We start from the raw sequence: 12372 nt of genomic DNA, 5'->3' as shown, positions 1-12372 counted from the left end.
CCAAGTTATTAACAGGATAAGGGGAAGATACTGCTTTAGAGGACCACTGGAAAGTGATGAATGCAGAAAACTCTTAAAAAAGTAGAAGATTTAAGTATATAAATAAACAGCTCCAAAAAGTACTCTTACATAATACAGTGTTTATTAACATTTCAATTTTAAACAAAACAGTAAGCTAATACAATGTCTGTATGGAGTGAAAGTGTTCACATGTACATGAGCATGTCTTCCAGCTGCTGCATGTGACCCAGCCTGTGCCAGAATCTCCAGAAGATGGACTCCATTTTCAAACAATTCTGTGAGAGAAGCTGCAAAATTGAAGCCAGTTATATTTACAGTTTTAACTTCATACTCCAAAGTATATTAAACATTTGCTTTATGAACATTATATATTTAAAATAATTTTCATATTTACATAAGTAGCTTAAAGCTTCTACACAAAAGTCTGTAAATAATTTAAGGTACCTACATGGACAATTATTCTAAGCATGTCACGGTTTTTAAAAAATCACGTAATAATTCTAAAGTAAATATCCTACATGATTCAAATTCTAATTCATTCTTAATTTTAACTTTTCTTCTTTTCTTCTTAAATGTTAGCTGCCTTTGTAACTGGAAACATTTAACATTTAAATAAAAATTAAAAAGACATTTAAATAAAAAAAGACATTTTCTTATTTTTATTAATAATTTACCTGCAGAAAACTGCTTTGTTGATTTTAACTGGGCTGAGCTCTGAGCTTTGTTGTTACACTAAAACAGTCAAACAAATAGAAACTTGACTCTCTTAGTGTCACAGGCAATCCTCAAATGAAAATTTCTAAAATATCAATTTTTGATTAGTCTTCCTCATTAGAATGTGAGATCCTTGAGGGCAGGGACCATGTTTTTGCCATTCTTTGCATCCCTAACAGCACAGACTGGCTACCAAATACGCACTTCACAAATATTTAGGGAAAAAAATAAATAAATACATGTTTGGAGACTATCATTATTGAATAAATTCCAAATTCCTTACTCAGGGACTTAAGGCCTTCTTAATCTTGCTTGACTAAACATTCTATATAACAAATAACACTCTATGAAATTCTGATTTCTCCAATGGAAACTAGAATACTGTAATATTAAATTGGAAGTAAATTTAATACAGGTCATTTGTACATTATCCTTGGCTACAAAATAAACTAGCTACATAGAAAAATGTTACTAAGGTTACAAAAGGTTATTAAGACTTGATTCCACAGTGTACCTACATAAGTTTCCATATCTTCAATATGGGGTTTAAAGAATCTACACTGTGTGATAAATTCAAACACAACAGATTTCAGTCTATGCCCAAATGGAAATTACAAAAAGCTATGAACTACATTTTCCGTAAGAGCCCGTACACAAAAGCAAAGTAAATACAAATACAGTTTCAACTCTAATGTGCTATCAGTACACTCAAAATCAAAAGTCTAGCTTTTCAATTTCTTATGGAAATATCAGTCATTTCTCTTTTTGACAAAATTCCATACAAAACAAAGAAATGTTGATAGAAACTTGTCTTTTGTTTGGAAAGCACATCTGAAGAACCTTGCTGGTAAAAATTAAAGTTTGTTGAAAGGTTTTTTGGAAGTACATGAATATCCTTGGCAAAAGTATCCTAAATATACATGTGTCCAATATATATCAACATTTTATCCAAGTCTTCTTCCTAAGACAACTTATGAATCAAAGTATATTTTATTTTTCTTATGCATGCCACCTATTTCAGCTTCCCTTTTCAAAAGATAACTGAACTGGTACAACTGAAACCTATGCTGCATATAGTTTTTCAGAGAATTAAAACTTTTGCTTTTTTCAGGAGTCCATCTGCTAAAACAAGTAACAGAGGGAAATAAGAACTGTCACAATAAAACAATTTCATGACACTTATCAAGTTCTTACTAGCTCAAGGGCTAATATAGGCCATAGTAGTTTCAAGGAGCTTTAAATCTAGTATGGAAGATATGACACCCACAGACATCCAAAAAATAAACTAGCATGGTTATGTGAGTAGGCAACTTATCCTCCCCACAAAAATTGTATATAAAACATGCACAATATGTGCACTATACACATAACTACTGAAAGTCAAAAAACGGCATCCAACTATTTGGGGGGGCTTGTCAATATTTCATTATTTTCCCCTCAACTAGGATCATTATGTCTTTTTTAAAAAATGAGCAAGTTATTGTTTGGTATTTAAAATTCATCTTTCTTCAAAGGAAAGTAATGCAAAAAATGTACTTACCAACGAAAAATGTTTTCTATACAAAATATAGTCAAGTACTATAAACGAAGTTCCTGTAAATGAGTCTATTTTTAATGCAAAAAGAACCAAACAGCATTCTTTAAAATATAATACCTAACCTCATAATTTAAACCTTGATGTTTATATCATGTGGATGTGAAAATAAAGAGTTCAAAGTGTTTTGCTTAAAAAAAACTTTAAAAAGTCTACAAAGTGGAATATATTTTAAAATGAATGTGAAGTGAAAGCAAAAGATATCAGTAAAACAGAGAAAATCAATTTTTAAAATGCAATTTAACAGTTAAATCTATTTCATATTTATAACTCAGATATTTATCAAGTCTCCTTTCAATTTCAACTGTTCAAGAAGTTTCATTAAAATTAATTCCTTATTCTTTAAATTAACAGCGACTATCAATTACATTTATAGTTAAATTTTACTAGTCAGCTTAAATAATAATGCAGCTAAAGCAAAAGGAACCTTCACACACAGCTGTATCATCAACCAATACTTTGTTCTTTTTACTATTTTTAAAACACCAGCTTCACCCACAGAGGTATATACTCCCCCACATCTCAGCAACCAGAAAAGAAATACATAGATAAGCTTCTCATTTTTACACAGATACTCTACACCCACATATAAGTTACATGTACAAGTTCCCACTTGAGCACACCCACGGTTGGTTGGTTGGTTTGCTCACTCACTTTGCTAAATGCTTTCAGTTCTTCATAAAGCAGAAACATTGCTTAAGTTCATCAAATCTCCTAACTATCCATAAAAAGTGATTTTGCACACACTTTTAGGATCAGACTAGTTTCATGTCCACAAAAAGGTAAGTCTCTTCTATTTTCCCTTAAATAACTCTCATCACCCACCCTTGTGAAATGACACAGACTCTAATCCAGGATACCCAAGGATATTACTGCAATTTGCTTTTTTTTAATGAGAAAAAAAAGGCCTAGAAATTGTCATATTAACTTTCCCCCTCCTACTTTACCCACAAAGCTAGTAAGTCTACATAGTTAAGTAGACTGTCATCCAAAAATCTGGTTAAGAGAAGGACGAGTATCTTAATTCAGAGATAACTCAGACTTGAGACCATAGCTGTATAGACAGTATGTGCTGTACGGTACTATATGTCAGTGTCATCCCCATCAAATAATCCAAATTCCTGTGATAGTCACAGGGATTTTTCTAAAGTTACTTTTCATGCTCATGAGCTGTTTTACTATTGATTCTATAACACTTCTGACCCCCCCCCCCCCCCCGCCAAAAAGTACTGGTTTTCTTTTTAGAACGCAGCATAATGCTGTTCAGCAACGAGTGCAGTTTTGCCATTCGGGTATGGCGGAAGGGGGGAGGGGGAGTCTGAAAAAAAAAAGACCGGTCAGTGAATAGCGGGGCTCGGGGCCCGCGCGGCCAAGTCGGGCCAGGATCAGGAGTGTTGCCCCTGGCAGCGGCGCCCGGGCCCGGGGCCGAGCCGAGGCCAGGAGAGGCAGCCCGGGCCCGACACGGGGAGGGCGGAAACGCCGCCTCCCAACGGCGTCGCAGAGAAGGGCACAAAGCCCAGCCCCGTCCAGCGCGGCGCGGGGGGCCCCCTCCTCCTCCCAGCCACCCCGGGCCGGCCTGCTCGGGAAGCGCCGGGCCAGGCGGCCAGGCGGCGCCGGCAGACCCAGCTCCAGGGGCTTCCGCTGGGGCGGGGGGAGCGGGATTTTGCGGACAGCACCGCCCGGGGCGGGGAGGGCTTCGGAGCCACCTGTACACGGTACATGCAACTGTCGGGCGGCCGCGCGGTGGCCAGGGGGTGGGGGTGGGGAGCGGGGAGCCAGCCCTAGGCATATAAAGGAGGGAACCCAAGGGGCGCCGCGGGGAGCTATTCACGGTGCATGGGGATGCGGAGGGGAGGCCTGCATGCTGCATGCAACTGGAGGAGGAGCTCCGGGGGAGGAGGCTGCGGGAGACCGCACTCTCCAGGAAGGAAAAGAGCGGGCCAGCATGCACGCGCCGCCCGCCCGCCCCGGGAAGCTGAGGGAGGCGGCGGCGAGCGGCGGGCGGCGGCCACACCACGCAGCTCCCCCAACCCAGGCCGCTTTTTGCGGCACATCCAAGTCCCCTTCCTCCCTTCCCCCACCTCCCTGCCCTCCCCCTCCCCCCGTGGGGGCAGAGGCGCGAGGCGAGGGGGAGGGCGTGGGAATGGCCTGACGCACGCGGCAGCCGGCTTCGTCTCACGCCGTATTTACGCTGCAGTCACTGCCGCCGGCGGCCGTTGCGGCCGTTGCCGCCGCCGTCGCCGTCGCCGTCGCCTCCTCCTCCTCCTCTCCCCCCTCCTGCCGTAACGTCCTGACGCTCCGCAGGGACCCCTGACTGGACGGACGGGTGCGTGAGGGGAGCCGGAGAGGCCTCGCCGCGGGGGGGTGAGAGGGAGGTGAGAGGAAGGGATCGGGCCGGGGAGACCCCACTGTGGCTGCCGCTTACCTCGGGGAGAACCGAAACCAGTCTTGCTCAAACGCCCAACGACGGGGGCAGGCAAGGGGACAGCGGCGGCGACTCCGCTGGCGAGGACGGCGGCCACTGGGCTCGCTCCTTGTTGGATATTCGGCGGCGGCGGCGGCGGCGGCGGCTCGGGCGCGCGCCTCCCGGGTGACGCAGGAGGCGAGGGGCGCGCACGCAGGAGGGGTGCGGAAGGGGGAGGGGGGTGACTTTTTTGGTGCTCTTGTGGTTTGAAAAGCCTCCGTAGGGAGGCGGGAGCAGGGCTGATTGGGAAATGTGAAATAAGTCTTGGGCGGGCCCTACGCGCTTGCGCGTAGAACGTAGGGTCCATGCTGCAGCAAGTAACCGCCTTAGCCGACTGTGGCTTCAAGTTGGGTGGAGAGATCAGGGCGTCTTCCTCTGGTATCGTCCTCCTCTGCGGGAAGCTGCTTGTGGGTGGGTCGCTAAGTGAAACCAGAGAGAGAGGAAAACAGGAAGGTAGCTCTCATTTAGGGAGGATGATGGGAACGTCCAGAAAGCACCCTTGCCCGCATCCAGCGGTGGGGGCCTGTTCTCCGCCTGTACAGTGGGCATCGTAGTACAAGTGGCCCCTTTCACCTTGTAGCAGATTGGGCGCAGGAATGTTGTATGTTGATGTTGGGTCGGAAATTGGGTTTTTACTTTGGGAGAAGTCCAGCGGTCCAGAGGAGGGAACAGCCTGAGCCTAGTGAGAGTCCTGTACACGCTCAGTTTGGCTGCAGCGACCCTGCTCCCGCCGACCCCAAGGAAGGCGTGCGTCAGTCAGGGTTGAACCTCTGCTTTTCTGATTCCCTCCTTTATTCGTCACTCCTTCTGCTAGTAGGTATAGCTGTCAATAATGTTCCCAAGCCCTCGTGAGAAAAAATGTCAGTGGCTGCCTATCCCTCCCGAAAACCCCACGGACTTTCTCGATGTTTGTTTAGAAATGCCGGAAGGAGTAGCAGAGAAAACCCCGGAGAAATACTTGTTTTTCCTCCTGTGTAGTGTTGGTGACCGGAAGGTTCCAACTTTATATTGCTCATATCTCAATGCCTTGTCTCCTAGAAAGGTTTCCTTTCGTTACACGTGTGATCCTCAGTGCTTTTAATTCTGTCAGGGTTTAAGCCTTTCTTGCAGGCACCACGGAGAGGTTTTCCAGGGCAGAGGGAGTAATTTCCTCTTACTAATTTTTTGGGGATGCTAAGGTAAACAAGTTGGAACTCTTTAAGGATTCCACTTAACCATGATCTTTTAGCAATTGCTAGCCTAGCTGCTAGTTTTTTTGTTGTGACGAAGGCAACGTGTTGCATTATGTAAACTAGAAAGGCAGCATGTATGGTAGAAATGCAGGTGGACTGGAATCAGATTATCTAGGTTCCACTTGACTTATTTCTGGAGGGATCTTTTAATTTTTCTGAGCCCAGGTTTCTAAACATGTGGAGTAGGTAGAGCGGATATAATTATTCCCATCTCGTCAGGTTGTGAGTAAAGTACTTTGTAAACTTTAATTTGGAATACATTTTTATTCCAAAAGACTCCCCCAATGATACTTGTAAAATTTAAGTGGGCTCTGTACTTGGCACAAAGCAACATGTGGTTTGCATTTAGGGATGTTTATGCATATTCTGTATTATAAAGGAAGCTTAGTGAAATTATTCCGAGTTATCACCTGTTAAGGGAACCTCTGGCTTTTTAAATAACGACTTTATAAAATATAGTAAAAGATAAAGCTTGTTTTTATGCCTTTGTTCTGTATTTATATTGATTTGGTTTTGAAAAGACAAATAGTAATATATAGTAAAATATTACTGCTAGGTCAAAAATGATGAATATGGTGAATATAGGCGAAAAGGGTAAGGCTTTGTATAAATGATACAAAATGAAGCAATTCCATGTATGCAATGACTACTGTGTGGTAAGTGGATGTTATTCATTTACAAAAGAAAAGCTAGGTGGTAAAATACCTGGAATCAGAGTCCTGAGGTAAAATGTATCCTCAGATATTTACTAGCTGTGTGACCCTGGGCAAGTCATTTAACCTCCTTCAATTTCCTTAGCTGTAAAATGGGGATAATGACAGCATCTGCCTCACAAGATTGTTGTGAGGAACAAATACGGTATTTATAACAGTGCCTAGGTACACGGTTGGTGTTTAATAAATGCTAATTTCCTTCCAAAGAGGAGGTGAGACTGTAACCTCTTTTTTCCACCCACACATTGAGAACTGTGAGTGTGGAACATCGCTTAGAATGTTAGGCTTTTTTGATGTTACTTTTGTTAAACAATTTTTTCCTCTTTATTTCCTTATTATTCTTACAGGAATGGATCTGAGAGAGGGAATGGAACATAGAACGGGAAATGTATGTGATTTAAAAGCAAAATATATCAATAAAAACTGTTTTAAAAGCCAAAGGAAAGAACCTTAGTGGATTCTGTAACTCACTCAAAACAACATAGGCTGTATAGCTAAGGCATGTTTAATTGTGCTCTCAGCCCTTTGTTTTAAAACTAGTTAATTTAACAGGTGGTTCTGATATCTTTCGGTATTTTACTATAATAAAGTCTCATTCCAAAACATCTCAAGTTATGACAGTGTAGGGTGTAATATAATACTTTTCATTATTATCATGTATTCTGAAGGCTTGGTCTAGTTCATTCCTGTATGTTCCATGTTAGTAGCCAGAGTAACAGTCTTGAAAGCAAGTACAGCATGAAGTAAATGTTAGCTATTGTAATACAAATGCCTTAGAAATTTGGAGATTGTATTGGGTCAACATAGGCAATAATAAAGTTTATTAGTTCAATATTTGGGGGCATTTAATAGAAACATTGTATTTGGAAAGGTGATAAAGTACCTTTCTTAGGGAAACTTAAGGCTTCAATCCAGTTTAGTGATAAAGTAATGTTTGAATTCCCTTTTAATTACTTGTGTACCTCTTTCTGGGCATAAGAAATTTTCTTTAGTTAAATAAAAAAGAAGCACATAGTTTAATACCAACTTTATTCTTTTTTAACATCACTTCTTTTGCACAACAACCACCTTAAGTTGACAATGAAATGACTAAAGGAACTACATGATGGCAGATTGGTAGGAAATCCATCACAACTTCTTTTGTAAATTTGAAAGCTGTACACACTATTTTGTGAGGAATGGATCCTGTGTAGGGCCAGTGACATTAAAACCCAAACTTGATCCATTGAGGGCTGTGCTGAGTGCCTTTTAGGCTTTGTCTTTCTTTGTCGTGGTCTGGCCTTTTTTAAAAGAAACTGGATTAGTGACATAGAGGATATGATCCACCAAGGTAAAGATAAAAGAAGCCAGCACTCCCTCTTTGTTCCACAGAGGACAGCCAACAGATGCATTGTTAGTCCTAATATATCACTTTATCCCCGAGCATGATTAGGAACTAAATCACTATAGCACCATAAGCAGCCTTTCCCTGACCATGTGGTGATAAAAGTGTCTGTATACGTATTACATGGATGTACATCTGCACATCTGTGTACTTCATAGTGGATGCATACACGTTACAGATATGTTTGAAATAATGCCGGTTTGATCAAATGCTAGAGTACGGCAGATAAAGGTGAATGCAATTAAGATCATTATAGAAAACCACATTGGCTCAGTAACCAACCCAAATGAAACATTTGACATTTCAGTTTTAAATGGATACTTCTATTCTTGGTATGGAGTGTGCATTAGTTTGTAAACAACTACGTACACTGACAGTCTGCAATTGTATTTCTATTTTATCTTTATATTTCTACCACAAAAAATGTTTACAACAAAACCAACCTCCCTCCTACCGCATGACTACAACCTTTTTGTGGTATGAATGTTATACCAGGACTACCCTGCTTTGACAGTTGGGGGGTGGGGGTGCCGGGAGATAACCAAAAGTTTGAAGAGGAAATGGGCTATAATTGCAAATGTCCTAAGACCACAATCCTGTCATAAACACGCACACTCTTCCCAGAAGAGCTAGTCTCCTCTGACAACTTTGCACAGAGAAAATAGCATTGGATTGGGGGTTTTTTCCCCTTTTACAAAATCCCTACTTCTTTTCTGACATTTTTACTTCTCCAGGGTTTCCAATGGTAGCTTTTTTATTTTTAATCTCCCTTCTTTTCCTACTTTAAAGCCATGAAAAGCTGTGATAGGGGGTAATCAAAAGAAAACAGTTCTATTTCCTATCTACTCCTGGAAATTGCTGTTTGTGTCACACAGTTTAAGACTTACAGCCTTAAAGAATGATTGATAAAGCCCAATGAGTTAGTAGGAGGAGGGTGGGATAGTTGAGGGTATTTTAGTCAGATGTAAGGGGCAGGCATTGTGCCTTCTTTAGGGGTGGGATTTGAAATCTAGGTAAGCTCAGAAATGACTTGCAAATAGATTGAAGGAAGGTATAATCCTCCCACATAGTTGATCTTAACACAAAAGCAACAGTAGTACTGATTTGTGCTTGAAGGATCAGAAACAATTTCCTACGCTAAAGATAATTTAATTTCTATTGAGTTCCACTCCACGACCAAGAGAATGCCAAGGGTTCAGCACAGCATGAAGAAATCCCCATAATTATTTATAAGACTTGCTATTCCCTAATGAACAGAAATTGGGAAATAGGTAAATAGAGTAAAGGTTTAGGAAGTAAGTAAATAGAAAGAGGCTTTTCCCAAACTGCCCAGTCCTGACACAAAGCTAACCAAATGACCTGGTTGGACAAGAAGAGTGAGTTAGCAAAAAGAGCCTGTGGGGAATGTTCCCTAATGCTGGCTCATATCCTCTCAGCCTTTATGAGGCCATTGGAATGCTGTGTCCTATGAAGCAGTTCAACTGTCTTTCTCAAAGAAACCTAGTAGTATCCAAGGATTAAGGTAAGGAATATGAAGTTTTCTGTTCACAGAAATATGGAACCTTGGTCATGATTTTCTTTTAAACTACATATGTCTTAGGCCTTAACTGGACTACAAGGAAAACTGATTACCATCAGTTGCTACTCCCAGGAAATCGGTAGTTTAGGCTGAAGTCCTCCGAGAAACAGGCACTGGCAAACATCCTTACTTTAAGTCCAAATACAATCAAGAAGGCCTCTTTAACCCCAACCCTATACCCTTCTTCTGAGAGTGGCTTCTGTACCCCAAGTTGCCCTATTTCCTAACCAGTACCCCTCCCCCCTTCATCAAAAGGGAAAATGGTTTTGCTGTGTTGTATTCCAACTCATGAGTACAACATTTCTTAGCATTATCACTAATAAAAAGTATTTACAAGTTTAAGTTTGGAATTATACCCCAAGCAAACAATCACAAAGTAGGACAGAATAAATAAACTGCAGTTTCCCATATCCCACAGATGTAGGACACCCACATTTGGACCATTTCAACCATTACGTACACTCTAGCACACACAGAGATTTTATTATTACTATTAATTTAACTTAAGTAATTCTTAACTTTTAAAATTTACCTTATTATATGAGTAAGATGAGTCTGAATTATAATAAATTTCTGCTATGAGAATTGCTACCTGCTAGAAACTGGTGACTATTAAGAAATTCAACCTTCAGATCCATTTCTTCTTCCCTTTCTCTGCCTCAAGACGTTTAGCCTTTGGCCACAGCTGAAACATAATCATGGCCTCCAGCTCCCTCCAGAGGCAGTCTTGGTGAATCTTCCGCAAAGTTAGTTAGATGAAATAACCGCTAAACTGGTTCAGCTTTGGGGACTCTGTTTCTCTGATGCTGAATGGCTGGGGCCCCCACCAGTAGATGTAAGTCATACCTGGCATTGGAACATGAATAAAATACCAAGCAGCACTAACTTCACCACTTCCCCCACACTGCTTCCAATATAAGGGAAATTAAAAGTAGCTCATTTTTACAAAGAGGGTGGGCAGCAAATTGGCACCTGTTACAGATAGCCAAAAGGACTCCAGACACTTGCTAAATTTTTGTGTGAGAGTACTAGATTAACAACTTTGTGTAAAAGAAATATTTTGGCCAAGGTAATATAACTGTGAACGTCTACCTGCCTTGGTTTTTATTCATGAAAGTTCTTTAGGAGGTAAGAGGAATTAAACTAGTTTTTTTCTTCTAGATTGAACAAACTTATGAAAAGAAAAATTTGTTCTCAGTTCCTAGATTAGTTTAAACAAGGCTATAAGGTGGCCCTTACATTTTAAGAGAAAAGAATTGCAACAGTAAAGATGGTCCAACCCCATTGGAACTGCCAGAGACATTTGGGATTTTTTTGTTTATTTTTCCCATCAGTAAAATAGAAAATATAAGCAATATTTGGGCAAGATTTAATTAAGGAAATACTTCTGTGGATTTCAGCTCTTTTCACTCTCCCCAGACACTTAAATCATCAATTAAATCTACTAAATAGATTTTAAATAATTAAATCTATATCTACTACTGCCTGACCTTGAACAAGTCATCTGTGTACCTCAGTTTCCTCATCTATAAAATGAGGGAGTAGGATTAGGTGATCTCTAAGATCTACGATCCCAACTCCAACTCACAGGGATAGATCATGAGTCTGTGACCTATCCCTGTGCTGTCTATGCCCTGTGGAAGAATCCTAGCTGATGTAGTTTTGTCTTCTAGCATTTAACCTACTCCCATGTGTAAGCTGGATCTGAAATTTGTGTTTACCTAGGTTGTTGCTTTCATAGAACAAGTAGACATGCCAAAACATTCGCTTTACAGCACATTCTTACATCTGCACATTCTTACATCAGTCCACACAGGTGGCCTCTACAGTTAGCAGAAAATCTGACCTTCCATCCACCAATACAACAGAAGTAAGTACCCATTGTCCTTTATCTTCCTATTTGAGTCCTTTGAAAAAAAATAAACCATGGACTTTATATACTTTTATAGATGGATAAAGCAGAGCTTCCAGTGAACTTTTCTCAGTAGTGCTGAGGAGTTAACTCTTAGTACTGATTACCTCTTCATAAAAATTCTGAAAAGTACCATATAGGACAAGTTACTGTATTGTTACAAAGTTTTGGATTTTCGATGCTTTAGATTGGTTAATAAAACCTAATCCTCCCTATCTTAAAATTGTGAAAATTTCTGTTCTAGATAACAAACATGTCCATGCTCCTGATTGGAACTATCATAGACAGCCCCAGGCTTCCCAACTCCAAACTTCATTTCTATCATAGAATGGAGATCTTCAGTCTCCCCATCCCCTCTAAGCACTGATATTATTAATAATGAAACACTAACCATGAGTTAATATTTGACATACATATATTCCATCCCTCCACGTTTTCTAGGAATAAAGCTAAGACACAGACCATCTAAGCAAGTCCACTAACAGTTGTCTCCAGATTATGTTTATTTTTTGGAACCTCAAGTCTCATCAGGGCTAAAACCATTAACCCAAAGGGAAACTCAATTTTAACTCTCTCAGCCCAATTTCCTTCTCTAATCCTAAAAATATCTGGACATATTGTTCTTCCTCCTGTGGTTTGCCAACAAAAAAGAAATGTTTACTTTGATTCCCTATCCCCTCCACACTCAAAACTGGCTCACAATAAATTCTTAAATGAAAAAAAGTATCATGAACAAACTTTGGATAAGAAATCCACATG

At 40.7% G+C, this 12372-nt stretch overlaps 1 protein-coding gene across 4 annotated transcripts in view; it reads right to left on the bottom strand.

Annotated features, from left to right (window-relative positions):
• The window catches only part of GMEB2 (glucocorticoid modulatory element binding protein 2), a 58894-nt gene extending 53847 nt beyond the window's left edge, over window positions 1–5047 (bottom strand). For all 4 annotated transcript variants that reach the window (XR_011972298.1, XM_072633287.1, XM_072633288.1 and 1 more), the window contains exon 1: window positions 4755–5047. The gene's annotated coding sequence lies outside the window, so the exon portion shown is untranslated. The remainder of the gene's footprint in view (window positions 1–4754) is intronic.
• Between the last annotated feature and the right edge of the window lie 7325 nt (window positions 5048–12372).

The sequence above is a fragment of the Notamacropus eugenii genome, chromosome 1 (assembly GCF_028372415.1).
Source record: "Notamacropus eugenii isolate mMacEug1 chromosome 1, mMacEug1.pri_v2, whole genome shotgun sequence".
Lineage (NCBI taxonomy): Eukaryota > Metazoa > Chordata > Mammalia > Diprotodontia > Macropodidae > Notamacropus > Notamacropus eugenii.
This window is presented reverse-complemented; position numbering and strand designations above follow the sequence as displayed.